Here is a 14,019-nt window from a genome sequence, read left to right as displayed (position 1 = left end):
TGAAGACAGAAACTTACTGAAGACAGAACAGTGCTCACTGGGAGGAATTTCTTTTACAGTGTTCATGGTTTTGCATTGGGGGGGGGGGAACATCCCCATTGATGCTGCAAAACTAATTATTTTCACATCATTCGATGAAATGGTCAGAAATCGTTAGTCAGACAAGCCCTGTAATTAAATTAACGATGGGTGGAATGATGTTAATTAGAAGAAAGAGATATAAAAGTTGTTTAACGGCAGCTTGGCACATTGCAATTACTGTATCAAATACTGGTGTTACCTGAAGCAAGTGCTTGTCAAGTGTGTAACAAGTCACAGAAGCTGAAGGCATGCAAGGTACTGGATAATTTGTATTTTTCCAACTTCCTTCACCTTCAAAAACAAAGCTGCTGGAGACAGGGTCCCCAGTTCCCAGTTTCTCTCCTTCCTTACCTTGCGCCAAGAATTCCTACTCTGGGGAGATTTACCTGGTGCCATTTTTGTTTTCATTTCTGTGCTAGGTGAAAACTGTTTTTCCTTGTCCAGCCCTTAAAATGTCATGGGTTCCATCCCATACGTAAGACTATAAGAGCCCTGATATTTGCAAACTGCTTTGAGAGTTTTTGCTGAAATGTGCTAAGCAGACACTCAGATTGGTTGTTGTTGTCGTCTTCAAGTACGGCAATTTCTGATTTCTGGTAACTGTATCAATGGTTTTTCTTGGTAAGGTTTGATCAGAGGGGGCTTGCCTTTGCCTCCTTCTGAGGCTGAGACAGTGTGACTTGTCCAAGGTCACCCAGATTCTGATTACTTTTGGTTTTGTCCTTAACAGAATGTTCACCCCAGCCTTCAAGATATTCCTATGAAGGAAATGTCTTGCTATTTTCATTCCTCTTGAGTGCAAGAGGAAAGATAAATGAAGAAGATTTTGCACCCAAGAGAAAGCTTCCAGTACTTTCCCTTTTATATGCCATCTTGTGGTGTTGCTGTTATGTGTCTTCAAGTTGCTTCTGACTTATGATGACCCTAAAGTGAACCTGGAATGGGTTTTTCCTTGGCAAGACATTTCCTGAGGTTGAGAGAATGTGAGTTACCCAAGGCCACCCAGTTGGTTTCCATGGTTGATTGGTGATCTGAGCCCTGATCTGCAAATCCTAGTCCAACTCTCAAACTACACTATGCAGCATGTGGGTACACATACAATTTTTCAATGCATAACAATAAAATATATGCATAGAAACACTGGAATAAGTACTCTCTGTGGGTGAAAAACATATATCCTGATTCCCAGTCACCATTCCTCTTTTGATAAGGCACAATGTAAGAACTATGTTCTTTCTTATCTTTGACAACATGGACACCATGTGGAATGGAAAGCAACTGCACCATTATCAATGTGGTCCCAATTGTAATTACTCACATCAGGAAGTATTCAATCCATAAGAAAGGACCTAAGTAAACTAGTAGAGCATACCTGCACTAAAAGAAAGATGCAAACAGTCAAAATCCCAAGAAACACCCATTTAAATCCCTTTGAACAGAGTAGGAGATTTAATCTCATGCCAGTTGACTTGAAAAGATTATTAACTTAAACGCACTATTGCTGGAAATGGCATCCAAATATTTGTAACAGTCACTAAGCTATGATATACTAAATCACATGTACCTTCAAGTTGTCTTTCAGCTTATGGCAACCCCATGAGTTTCATAGGATTTTCTTAGGCAAGGAATACTCAGAAGTGGTTTGGCCAGTTCCTCCCTCTGAAATAGAATCTACAGGGCCAGGCATTCATTGGTAGTATCCCATCCAAGTGCTAACCAGGGCTCCATGTTCAGACATGACCGGACATACTGGTGAGTCAATTTTAATGCTTAAGAATAATTTCAGTCTTTTTTTAAAAAAACAGCTAATTTTTTTTACATCTAAAGATATGATATTTTTGAAATTATACACTTTTAAGATGGAATACTGCCTGCATAGCTCTGTAGGAATGCCAGGAAAATGGAGAGAGAGAGACCTGGAGGTGAAGGCCTCCTCACACAAACCTATTAAAATCACACTTATTGGCATAGCCAGCACTTCCACCAGCATAAAGCCTCAACAAGTTCCTAGCTTTAGATCCCTTCCCACTGATGCTCCCACTGAGATAATGGATCCCAAAATGCATGTGTTTAAGGGACTAGGTTGTGCATAGTGTTTTTCACTTTATAGAGCCAGTGTGGCATAGTGGTTTGAGTGCTGGGCTGCATCTTTGCTGACCAGGGTTCAGTTCCCAGCTCGGCTATGAAACCCACTGGTGACCTTGGGCATGTCACACCGTCTCAGCCTCCTTTGAACAAATCTCGCCAAATAAACCCCATGGTAGAGTCACCTTTGGGTCGCCATAAGTCATAAATGACTTGAAGGCACACAACAACAGGGCACACATTGCTGAAATAGTTTTACCTGGAGGAAAAAGCAAATCAAACCAAAGTAATTTCCCTTGTAGGTCTACTTATCTTCTGTTTATATTTTATAGTCTGATGCCCCCCTCCCCCATCTTCACACCATGCACATGTTTCTGCATGTTGAAAGTTTTAAAAAGTTCATCAACTGCATTCTGGTTTTTAAAAAAACACAGCCTTAGGACAATTGTTTCATAAATTCTCAGCCTCTCTCAAATATCATTGCTCTTGATGAAAAACTGTATATAGTAATGCATGACAGCCTCAGCATTTCAGTCATAGTCTTCACAGAGCATGAAATGTGTCATTGTTACAAATATCAAAGGGTACGCATCATTTATTTATTTAAATATTTATATCTCATCTTTTATTGGAAAATCTTAAGGCTGCTCTCAGTAAAATCAATCAAAACGTTAAAGAATTACAAAAGTTGCAAAAGATTTTAAAATATATTAAATAGTTTCTCAATTAAAACATTGAAATTTAAAACTGGTTAAAACAATCTTGAATAACAGAACCACAAAACATATGCAGCCTGGATAAAATCAGTTTGGCCCAAGGGCTTCAATAAAAAGCCAAGCTGGCACAAATTGGGCCACCAGGGGGAGGAAATTCCACTAGGAGATTGCCACTGTACCTTTGCCTGTGTGAATCAACCACAACCCAGAGTACCTTTGTGCCAACCTTGAGTATTTTTGCTTTTGAAACAAAAAGTCAAAGTGATCCCTCCCATCAACTTTAGTTTCTTAATGATAGAGACAAGAGCTTTCTAAACGCATTGCATTGAATGCAATGAAAAGTTAGGGGGAAAGCACATTTTGGTCCTATTTCCTGCCCAAGATTGGCCTTACCATTAGGCCGAGAAAGAGAACTGTCTTGGCCAGTTGATATTATTGGCCACACTGACAGTTCTTCATCTGTTTCTTCTGAGCTTCCTTTCCATTCTTCTCAATTTTGTAGTGTCAATACTGTTTAGGTCTCCACAACCCTAGCATTATACTCTCACCATTACACTGCATTGCCTAGTTCCCAATATATTTGTATTAACTGGATTCCACAGGATGGCATCATTGCAGTGAAAATGGTTTTTTAATTGCAACAATTTTGAATTGCTATAAAAATCAGGGTTTTCTTCAAGACATTCCTTCAGGTGGCACAGGCCCTGGTGCATAAAAATACCTTTTTCACACCTTGGTCAGTTCTGGCTTACTCAGTACCAACTCATAGTTCTGTCCAAGCAGTATGCAAGTGCAGAATAGTAATGTTGATTGCAAACATTAATATCCAGGGAGCATAGGAAGCTACCAGATCATTGATCATGTAGCCTAAGATTGTCATATTGGAGCTGCAGTGTTTCAGACAGAGGTCTTTCCCACCTATACACAGAAATGCCAGCCACTGAACCTGGACCTTTGTGTGCATACCAAAGTTATGCTCTTATTACTGAGTTCCAGTCATATGGACCATTGGTGGATATGTTTGGAGGTTCTCTATAGATCTTCAGTAGAACCACGCAGAAGACAAGATCAAGGGCCGGTCCAAGAAAGGTTGTTGCATGAGGCCAAGAACAAGATGGCATCCTTTATCCATTCAAATGGTGGCCAGTGCCTTCAATGTCAACTTTAAAGGAACTATCCAAGGTGCTGAACCTCATTTGGGGCTAGGAGCCCAGCCCTTGGACAGCTCCTTTAAAGTTCAGATGAAAACCTGGAGCAGATTTGCTGAAATGAAAGTCACCAACTGCCAGGGCTCCCTTCCATGTGCAAAAGCCAAATGTATCTACAAAATGATCATGAACTTTTCAAAATGATCATGATATAAGGTCCTATTATACACTAGAATCATAGAATCATAGAATCATAGAGTTGGAAAAGACTGCAAGGGCCATCCAGTCCAACCCCCTGCCATGCAGGAAATCCAGATCAAAGCATCCCGGACAGATGGCCATCCAGCCTCCGTTCGAAGACCTCCAAGGAGGGAGACTCCACTACACTCCGAGGAAATGTGTTCCACAGTCGAACAGCCCTTACTGTCAGAAAGTTCCTCCTAATGTTGAGGTGGAATCTCTTTTCCTGCAGCTTGCATCCATTGCTCCGGGTCCTAGTTTCTGGAGCAGCAGAAAACAAGCTTGCTCCCTCCTCAGTATGACATCCCTTCAAATATTTAAACAGGGCTATCATATCACCTCTTAACCTTCTTTTTTCCAGGCTAAACATACCCAGCTCCCTAAGTCGTTCCTCATAGGACATGGTTTCCAGACCCTTCACCATTTTTGTCGCCCTCCTTTGGACACGCTCCAGTTTCTCAATGTCCTTTTTGAATTGTGGCGCCCAGAACTGGACACAATATTCCAGGTGGGACCTGACCAGAGCAGAATGTAGTAGCACTATTACTTCCCTTGATCTAGACACTATGCTTCTATTGATGCAGCCTAAAATCACATTGGCCTTGTTAGCTGCCGCATCGCACTGTTGACTCATGTTCAATTTGTGGTCTACTTGGACTCCTAGATCCCTTTCACATGTTGTCTCTAGTTTTTCACTAGTTTTGTAGGGTGCAGAACCGGTTGCATAATCCATGCAACTGTCCACAGATCCCAGGATTGCTATAATTCTGTAGTGCAGATACATTCCCAGTTTCAAAGCCAAGCAAATGAATCAAACCCTGATTTTTCAGGGTTTCCAGTTGCATTGAAATAGCCCTATATGTGTACAGGTACAGAGCTTGGGACAATTACACCCCCTTTATGGGGGGGCTCCATCTTCCAGGATTTCAGTGATTGAGGGAGATTCTAGGAGCTGTATGTCAAAAAAAAAAAAAAGTAAATTTCCCAACTCTGCAACTGATCTCCAACCCAGAACGTGGGGGTTAGAAATACAATCCTTGCTTATTGCCCTCCCCACCTCACCCCCATCCCTTGGAGAGTTCTCTGAAATAAGCACAGAGAGCACTCCCATTCTTCAAATAAGTTGCATCTTTTTTTGTGGGAAGTACAGTAGAAAGAACACTAGGTGGTTCCTGTGATTCATTTTTTTGCTTTCCAAAATAATTTTTCTTCTGGATAAAAGTGCAGTTATGGAACTGCTGTAGGAATAAAGAGGGGGAGGTAGGACCTCCAGTAGGAAGTTACCACCCAGAACCACATCAAGAACTGCAAAAGCAATGAGAGCAGTTTTTCTCAGCCTTTAAAACCAGAGATTGACGTGGCATTCTCGGTCTCTGAAAGCAAAGCAAAGCAGTCTCCTTTGGAAAATTGCTTTTAAAACAATTGGCTTGGGGTTTCTGCAGAAGTCAGATACACCCTGTAATACTGAGTGATTTGATTTACCAAAATGAGGTTGTAAGATAAAAGAGAGTTAAAAATATAATGCAAAGACATTGGGGATTAGGCAATGCAGTGTAATGCTGGGCGTATAATGCTAGGTTTGGGGAGACCTAGACTTTATCTACACTACAAGACTGATACAATTCAAAATCACTTTAACTGCTGTGAAGCCATCATAAGGAATCTATAAGGAATCATTATGGAAAAAGAAGAAGAAAATCTATAAGGAGTCATCATAAGGAATCTATAGTTTGACAAGAGAGTTTGAATTTTGTCTGAGAGTTTTAGTACTTTTTCAAGGATGTGTAAGCAGAGGATTCTAAGCACCTGTCCAAACTGCAGATTCAAGAATTCCCTAGAAAAGACCCATGACAAGTAAAGTGGTATCAAGCTCATACAACTCTGCACTCCCATGTTCAAAACCCCACACAGCTATGACACTTTCCATGTGCACTTGGGACAATCTCTCTCTCTCTCTCTTTCTCTCTCTCGCTCACAGGAATGTTTTGAATATGGCCATGGGAAGGAGGGCTATGAAGTCTGCCTCAGAGCATCTTCAAGGAAAGGTGGAATGTAAATGTCATTGTGTTTTTGTTTTTTTTAAAAAAAGCATTGTTAAGAATTCAGGCAGATGAATCTTCACAAAACAAATTAAATCTCCAAACCTAGAAGCTGCAGATGCAGCAGTACCATACAGCATAAAGGTTATGGTACATGGCTATGGTGTAGAGTGGCCTCCCCTATTGTGGTATCATCCATAAGTGTTTGACTACAATCCCCACCACTCCCAGAGGCTGGTAGGGTGATGGTAGCTGTAGTCTGACAGCTGCAGAAAATGTTAGCTTGGGAATGGTTGACATTAAGAGACTGATCATGTACCTGTGTGCTGGAGCCATCCGAGGTACTGAATTATCAGTGTACCCATTGGTGATGTGCTCTGTACTTCACAAAATGCTTGGTACCTAAAATGAGAGGATAAGGCCAAGATCTTACTATCAAGTATGCGCCCATGCAGTTCCGTAGGCACCTCTGACTCACCACAGTTGACCCTCAGAAAAGGTTGCTCCTTTTACTTACCAAAGGAGAGAGGAGGGAGTGGGAAGACAAATCTGTGAAGGAAGATACGGTTGGTTTTGGTTCCAAGTGGAAAAGAAACAAAGGTGTAAACACAGATGTAGTGCACCCTCTTCTCCCTTCCCCTTGGAGTCCAGACTAGACTTATCTTCATTTGCTAAAAGGCAGGGCACTACTGCTGAGGGCACTAAAGCAGAGATTCTCAGCTCTTGATGTTTGAGACAAGTTCCCAGAATCCTTAACTACTGACCATGCTTCCTGAGCTTCTGGGAGTTGGAGTCCAACAATATCTGTAAAAACAGAAGTTGAGAACTGAACTAAGCAACCATGATCAGAGAAGCCAATCCTCCACTTGTATTACTGTCATGATTCCCAATCCTTGGAATGACTCTATACATAGATCAAACAGATGGAAATCTTGAATATAGTCTGACATGAGCTGAGAACCTAACCATAGGGTGAATTGCACATGTTCATCCTCTCCCAGAAATCAGTGATTACAGAGCTGTGGATTTTGGTTCAGGTTTCATGTGGCTAACACAGATAGGGTAGAGATGTGGCACAGAGAAAGTGCATGATACACTCTTGCAATGTTACCAACTCCATTCGTGTGTATTTCTAATATTGTCTAGTTTTGGTTCTGGATCTCTTCACGGCTGACTCTTAGCTTGGCTACCACTAGCAGTGCTTCTCAAGAGATCCCCCAAAGAAATGTGGCCCTTGACTCAAAAGTATCCAAAAGGAATGTGATCCCTATTCTTACCATAAAATAAAAGATGCAGATATATTTTTAGTTGCTCGTTGGCATAGTTGTCCTCAGCATTCAAAAGAGTTGCTTAATGTCATTATGTTCCATACATTGAAATGACAAATGTGGCACCATTTTAATTAAGGTAGAATTGCAGGTGTTTCTTTTACGCTCCGATCATTTGCTTTTTTTTCTTTTTAAGGAGGCCTGCATTAGTATCGTTCTTACTGTCACTTTATACCTTTAAAAACTACCTCCTCCTAGCCTGCCTCCTTAAGTTCAAAGAAGGTCTGAATTAAAACCATATGTCAGTGTGGAGGAAACTAGTGGCAAAACCAAAACTATGGTCTGTTAAAAGCTATGTGGGTCAGCCATAATGAGCAGTGGGGCGAGAGCGAATAGGAGGAGTGAAGAGAAATACTTTGCTTTTTTGTAGGCATAGGAAAAAATGTGGTTAGGAAGAGGAGAGGCAATCAGAAGAATTTAGGAGTAAGAGCCCTAAGGCATGGGAAGAAGAGGCAGGGAGGGGGATGTGGTGTGAACAGAATATTTTAGTCAAATCCCACTGCCTCAGATTCAGTGGGTGTGATCAGTTTGCTTGCAGTATTTGTCATTCTATGTTTCTACCTACTCCCTTCTTTACAAAAAATGAAAGTCGACACCAGCCTCTCCACTTCAAACTTGCCAGCATTTCCTTTCCTTAAAAGGGCTGTGAACTGTACTCCAGCCAACCGATTCAGTTTAAATCCAGCCTACCCTCTGCCACCCTGCTCAACATAGTCTACGTGGCCGAGTCCTTTTTCAATATCAAAATCACAAGGATATCCTTACCCTCTCCGAAACTCCATGAAACATTAATAGGATCTGTAATAAAGAAAGGTTGTGTGCTTTTGCAACCCCAGGACTTTCAGGTCCTTTTATGGGTCACAATCCACAATCCCTGATAAGAGAAAGCTGAGGTTCAAATTTCTGCTTAACAGGGAAGGTTACCACTTGAGCTGATAAGATGCCAAAAGATGGAGGGAGCAGTGGAGACCAATTTGCATAAAATGTGCAAATACAAATGCTATTGTTAACTGCCCTCAACTCACTGTGACCCCATGAAGGAGACACCTCCAAGAGGCCCTATCCAAAACTACTCTGGTTAGACTCAGGCTGAGGCCTCTTTGACTCAGTCTATCCACCGGGCCTTGATCCATGGTGCTTTCACACTACAGAATTAAAGAGCTATGATTCCACTTTAACTCACATGGGTGCATCCTATGAAATAATGGAATTTGTAGTTTTAGTTAGCCACTAGAGTTTCAAGCTGAGAATTCTGAATACACCTTCCTAAACTGCAAATCCAAGGCTGTCATAGGATGTTGCCATTGTTGAATGAAAGGATCTACAGTCTTATATCTAACAGTTCATCAAAGAGAGACTGCCTTTAAATAAATAACTTTTCTGTTGTTTGCCTTCAAGTCATTTCTGACTTATGGCGACCCTAAGGCAAATCTATCACAGGGGTTTCTTGGCAGAATTTGTTCAGAGGGGGGTTGGGTGTTCATGGCTGAGCAGAGATTTATACCCAGGCCTCCCAGCATCCTAGTCCAACACACAAACCTTGCTGGCAACACTACATCTTTCTGGCTCTCAAATAAATGACTATTCCTTGTAAAATAGGATACAGGGACTGACCTCTGGAAAACATCTTTTCATTCACAAGGTTAATGAGAAGAGAATAAAATACTGCCACTTGACCTCATGTGTAAGGAAACACATATAGATAATGATTAGGTCAATTGGTTCTGACACAGTATTGCCATGCCATTCTTACTAGTGCCACACTACTATGCATGTTTTAGGCCCTTATGAATTTGGTTTGAGAGATGATGTGCAACACCCTGTAGTGAGATATGCGCGTGCCCACAGATGTAAATATAATAGGGAATGCAATTTCTGTTACTCTGAAGTACATAGAACCATTTTCTCTTTTGTGTTTTCTGAATCTAAGTATGACTTCTAATGCTACTGCCTCAGAAGCTGCACCTCATGCATATTTTTTTTTAAAAAAGCCAATGTTAATTGAACATTACTGGTTTGATTTTATTATGTATACATTGTAATTGCAGTTATTATCACTATACAATGACTGTAATCAGGGAAGAGGAGACAACTGCACTAACATATTCCTTTTTTCATTTCAGAAACCAAGAGAAGCATGAGCATTTTCTTCAGGTAGGTGGCATTTCTGCTGGAAAGAATTTGTATTTGCAAACCAGTACAATTTTGCATTTGAAAAAATGGAATGCATCTTGATGGATGTATGATGTGTTGAAATGGTTCTATCCAAAGTGGTGGTATCTGTTTGTAATGGTATTAATAATGAATGAAGCAGTTCTTCACCCTTAGATCTGCATATCCTATGATCCCCTTGATGTTGTTTGTTCTTAGCTGCCCTCAAGATGGCTTCAACCTCTGGAGACCCTATGAAAGAGCGACCTCCAAGACACTCTGTCCTTAAAAGCCTTGCTCAGATCGCACAAACTCAGGGCTGTGGCTTCCTTGAAAAATTGGGACATCAGATAAAAGGCAAGACCCGTTGGAGAGGTCAGATAAAAGGGAAGACCCCCACTGTATAACAAAATCCGTGCATGCTCAAGTCCCATTAAATATAATGACATAGCAAAATGGTGTCCCTTATAAAAAATGGAAAATCAAGGTTTGATATTTGAAAATTAAACTTTTTTTGAACATTTTCAAACCGTGTACGCTTGAATCCGTGTATAAAAAAATCAGTGTATAAGAAGGGCCAACTGTACTAGCTTTCCCAGTTGGGAGCCCTCTGAGTATGTTGGACTAAAATCCTCATTATCTTCAGTCAGTTTGGCCCCCTCATGGCTAGGGATGTTGGGAATTACATACATGAAAAGTGCCCAGTTGAGGATGCTGCCTTATATTTTGACTAGAGTGTAGCTTCTCATTTTAAAAGATTGCATAAGTGACAGCAAATTAATCTTTAAACACACAATTATTGTTGTTTGTAATAACTTTACCCCCATCATCGTAACAGGCTCATGAAATAGCAATTTTAAAAATGTCTGATTGGGTACATATTTAAAATTTGGCAACATTACTATTTCAGACTTCAACTCCCAGAATCCTCCAGGTAGCATAGCCAGACTTTTTTCAAAAAGAACAAGCAGCAGCATGGTATTATAGTCGGCCCTCTGTATCCACACATTCTTTATCCACAGATTCAACCATCCATGGCTTGAAGATATTAAAAAAATATAAATTCCAAAAAGCAAACCTTAATTTTGACTTTTTTAAAATAAGGAACACCATTTTATTATGCCATTTTATTTAATAAGACTTGAGCATCCATGGATTTTGGTATTCATGGGGCATCCTGGACTCAAACTCCAGTGGATAGCAAAGGCCCACTGTACTGCCTCTCTGTCAGGCATTAAAGATGGCCTCTCTCTTAACAATAGCATCTCCCTCTCTGGTACATGCAAAGAGCATGACATGCTGTTGTCACTGAACAGTGACCTAGAAGTGTTTAGAATTCACTCATGGCCCACTAAATGGGGCAGGGTACAGGCTATACATACAGAAAGTCCCCTGTTCAACCCTTAGCCCCTCCAGAGCTGGGAAAGGTTGCCTATGTGAGACCCTGAACATTGGCTGCCAATCTTTGAAGGCAATGCCAAGCTAGATCTGACATGGTACAAGGCAGTTCCCTCTGTACTGAATGGCTTTCATACTCAGATGACTTCACCAACTGTTTAGAAGAACTATCCTCCCCCAATACTGGCCTCACAAGTTTATTCCTTCCCTTCCTCTCTCCTTGCAGTTTCTTTGTCTGTTTTCTCTATTACTTGCTCTCTCTCACTCTCTTACTCCCCCCCTCCTTTTTTACATTTTGCACTCTGGTTTATTTAACTTATTCCATTTTTTCCAACAAATACCTTTCTTCTACAGCCAGCCTTGAACACATCATCATCTGGCCCTCTGCAGAAGTAGCAATATGTGGAGGCGCGTACCAAAGGAGATTAAACGCTACCCTTGAGTATGATGGACCCCATAGGTTTCTTCTCCTTATAACCCATTGATGACATCAGCCCTGAAGCAGCTAGTGGCTATAAGCACATAGACTGAACTTCCATGTGATCAAATCCTTCCCTTTCCCAAAATTCACCAGTAACACAACCCAGGAAATGACAGCTTGAAAGTGTTACCTTTTTGGCCTGCAGTCCCCAGAATCCTCTAGCCACATGGAGGATGATTTTCCCAGCCTCTAGAAATGACCCCACTGCAAGATTTTACCTGGCCATTAAGAAGACAGCAACAACAAACCAAAAATGACTATCACCGGTTACTAGCTATGGTGGCTAGAGAACCAGTGTGCTGTAGTAATTTGAGCATTGGACTAGGGTTACATCTGCACTTCAGAAATAATGAAGTTTTACACTGCTTTAACTGCCATGGTTTCATTCTATGGAATCCTGGGGTTTGTAGTTTGTTGTGGCACCCGAGCTCTCTATAGAGAAGGCAAATATCTCACAAAGCTACAAATCCCAGAATTCTATCTTATTGAGCCATGGTAGTTAAAGCAGTGTCAAACTGAAATGTTTATGCAATGTGGATCCAACTTAGGATTCTGAAGATCAGGTTCAAAACCTTGCTCCACCATGGAAACCCACTGGGTTTCCATAGGCAAATCACACTCTCTCAGCCTTAGAGGAAGGCAAGAGCAACCCCTCTCTGAACAAACCTTACCAAGAAATCCTTATAATAGGTTTGTCTTAGGGCCACCATGCATTGGAAACAACTTGAAGGCATGCAACAGCAGCAGCAGCAACAACAACAACCACATTTGTTGTTGTTAACTGTCCTCGAATTGTCCCCAACTCATGGCAATCCTGTGGATGAGACATCTCCAAGATCCCCTGTCCTCTACTGCTCTACATAGGACTTGTATTTCAGGCCTATGACCTCCCTGATTGAGTCTGGCTAGCTATTGCCTCCAGATTTTAAAAAGGTTTTCTGAGAAACATGAAAGGAAGGATGAAGTTGTAGTCACTATCATTCTAGAGAGCTTCCCATAGGCATCTCTTTAAACACTGAAGAGACAGAATGCTGGACTGGTTAGGTTCTTAGTCTGATCTAATATGGTTCTTTTAATTTTCTATAGCCCTGGATGAAACATGACAGTGCTGGAGTAAGGGGCCAGAAGGGAGCTGTTAACCCAGCAAAAGTCTGGAAGAAGACAAAGGGTCTATAGCCAGGCTGTCAGCTCCCTGTCTTCCAAGTTCAGCATCTATATGCGGGATTTTTCTTTAGAGCCATGGCTAGAGTTGAGTAGACCCCAGAAGCAATGGTTGATTAGTCTCAGCTAGACTTGACCATTCAATCAATTGTTGAATTGCAAGTCAACATATAGGTCAATGTCACCAATTCAATGCATTTCCTCTATTCAGGACTAACAACAGGATTTAATACAATGATAGTTCTGGGTTTTCTGACTAGGTACAGGCTGTTCTCTAGTGAGAATAAAGGAAAATCTGGCCCTAAATCCAGTTATTAGTTCCTGCTAGAATAGGTTCATTACATCAATGGCATTTATATATGTGTTGATTTGCCATTCAGCAAATCAACTAGCAATTGACTAGCAAACTCAAACCCTGTTTTTCTCCAAACATTTTGCATCTCAATTCCTGTTAGGGTTGCCATGTGTCTTTCATCATAAGGGATGTCACTTATTTGAGGGCTAGCATGTTTGAGCCTTATAGGGCTGGCAGGTGCCCCTTATTATAAGGGATGTCCCCAATTTGAGAGCTGAAAAGCTTTTCCTTTTATAGAGACTGAACAAGATGGCAAAATTCCTATATTTTGGAGTGTGGTCCTACAAACAGGCTTAAATGTGCACATCATGTATTTCTGAGTGTACATGCACCTTCAAGTCACCTGCACAGTATGTTAATTATGCAGAAAAATACATGACTAGGTTAATTGAAACCAATGCTTTCATTTGGTATTTAAGTAGAACACAAACTTGGCAATATCTACTCCCAGTTATCATGAATTTCAACTGCCCCTTATTGCTGTTTTGGCAACTAGCAACAATAGTTCCCATGCTCATGTCATGTTAGCTCACATGGTCATATTAGCTGGGGCTGATGGGATCTGCAGTCTAAAAAAACTGAAGGGCAGCAGAAAGGAGAGAAAGCTTACCTTGAGTTACATGGCTGAATGGGAATTTGAATCATGTTGGCCACCCATTCAAGCCCAAATGTCAATTCAATATACGTACAGTACTATGCTAGTACTGAGGGGACACTTCAGTTAATGGAAAATGGAAAGGTTTATGGGCAGGGTAGTCCTCAACACTAAAGAAAAAAGGAGGAAAGTTATAGAGGTGCTTAGGTCTGTACTTGTCAGCTTCTGCTATAATTTTCTT

The sequence above is a fragment of the Sceloporus occidentalis genome, unplaced genomic scaffold, assembly GCF_023333645.1.
Source record: "Sceloporus occidentalis isolate IW3139 unplaced genomic scaffold, rSceOcc1.0.p SCAF_7, whole genome shotgun sequence".
Taxonomy (NCBI): Eukaryota; Metazoa; Chordata; class Lepidosauria; order Squamata; family Phrynosomatidae; genus Sceloporus; species Sceloporus occidentalis.
The sequence above is the reverse complement of the archived record's forward strand: the minus strand, read 5'-3'. Positions refer to the sequence as shown.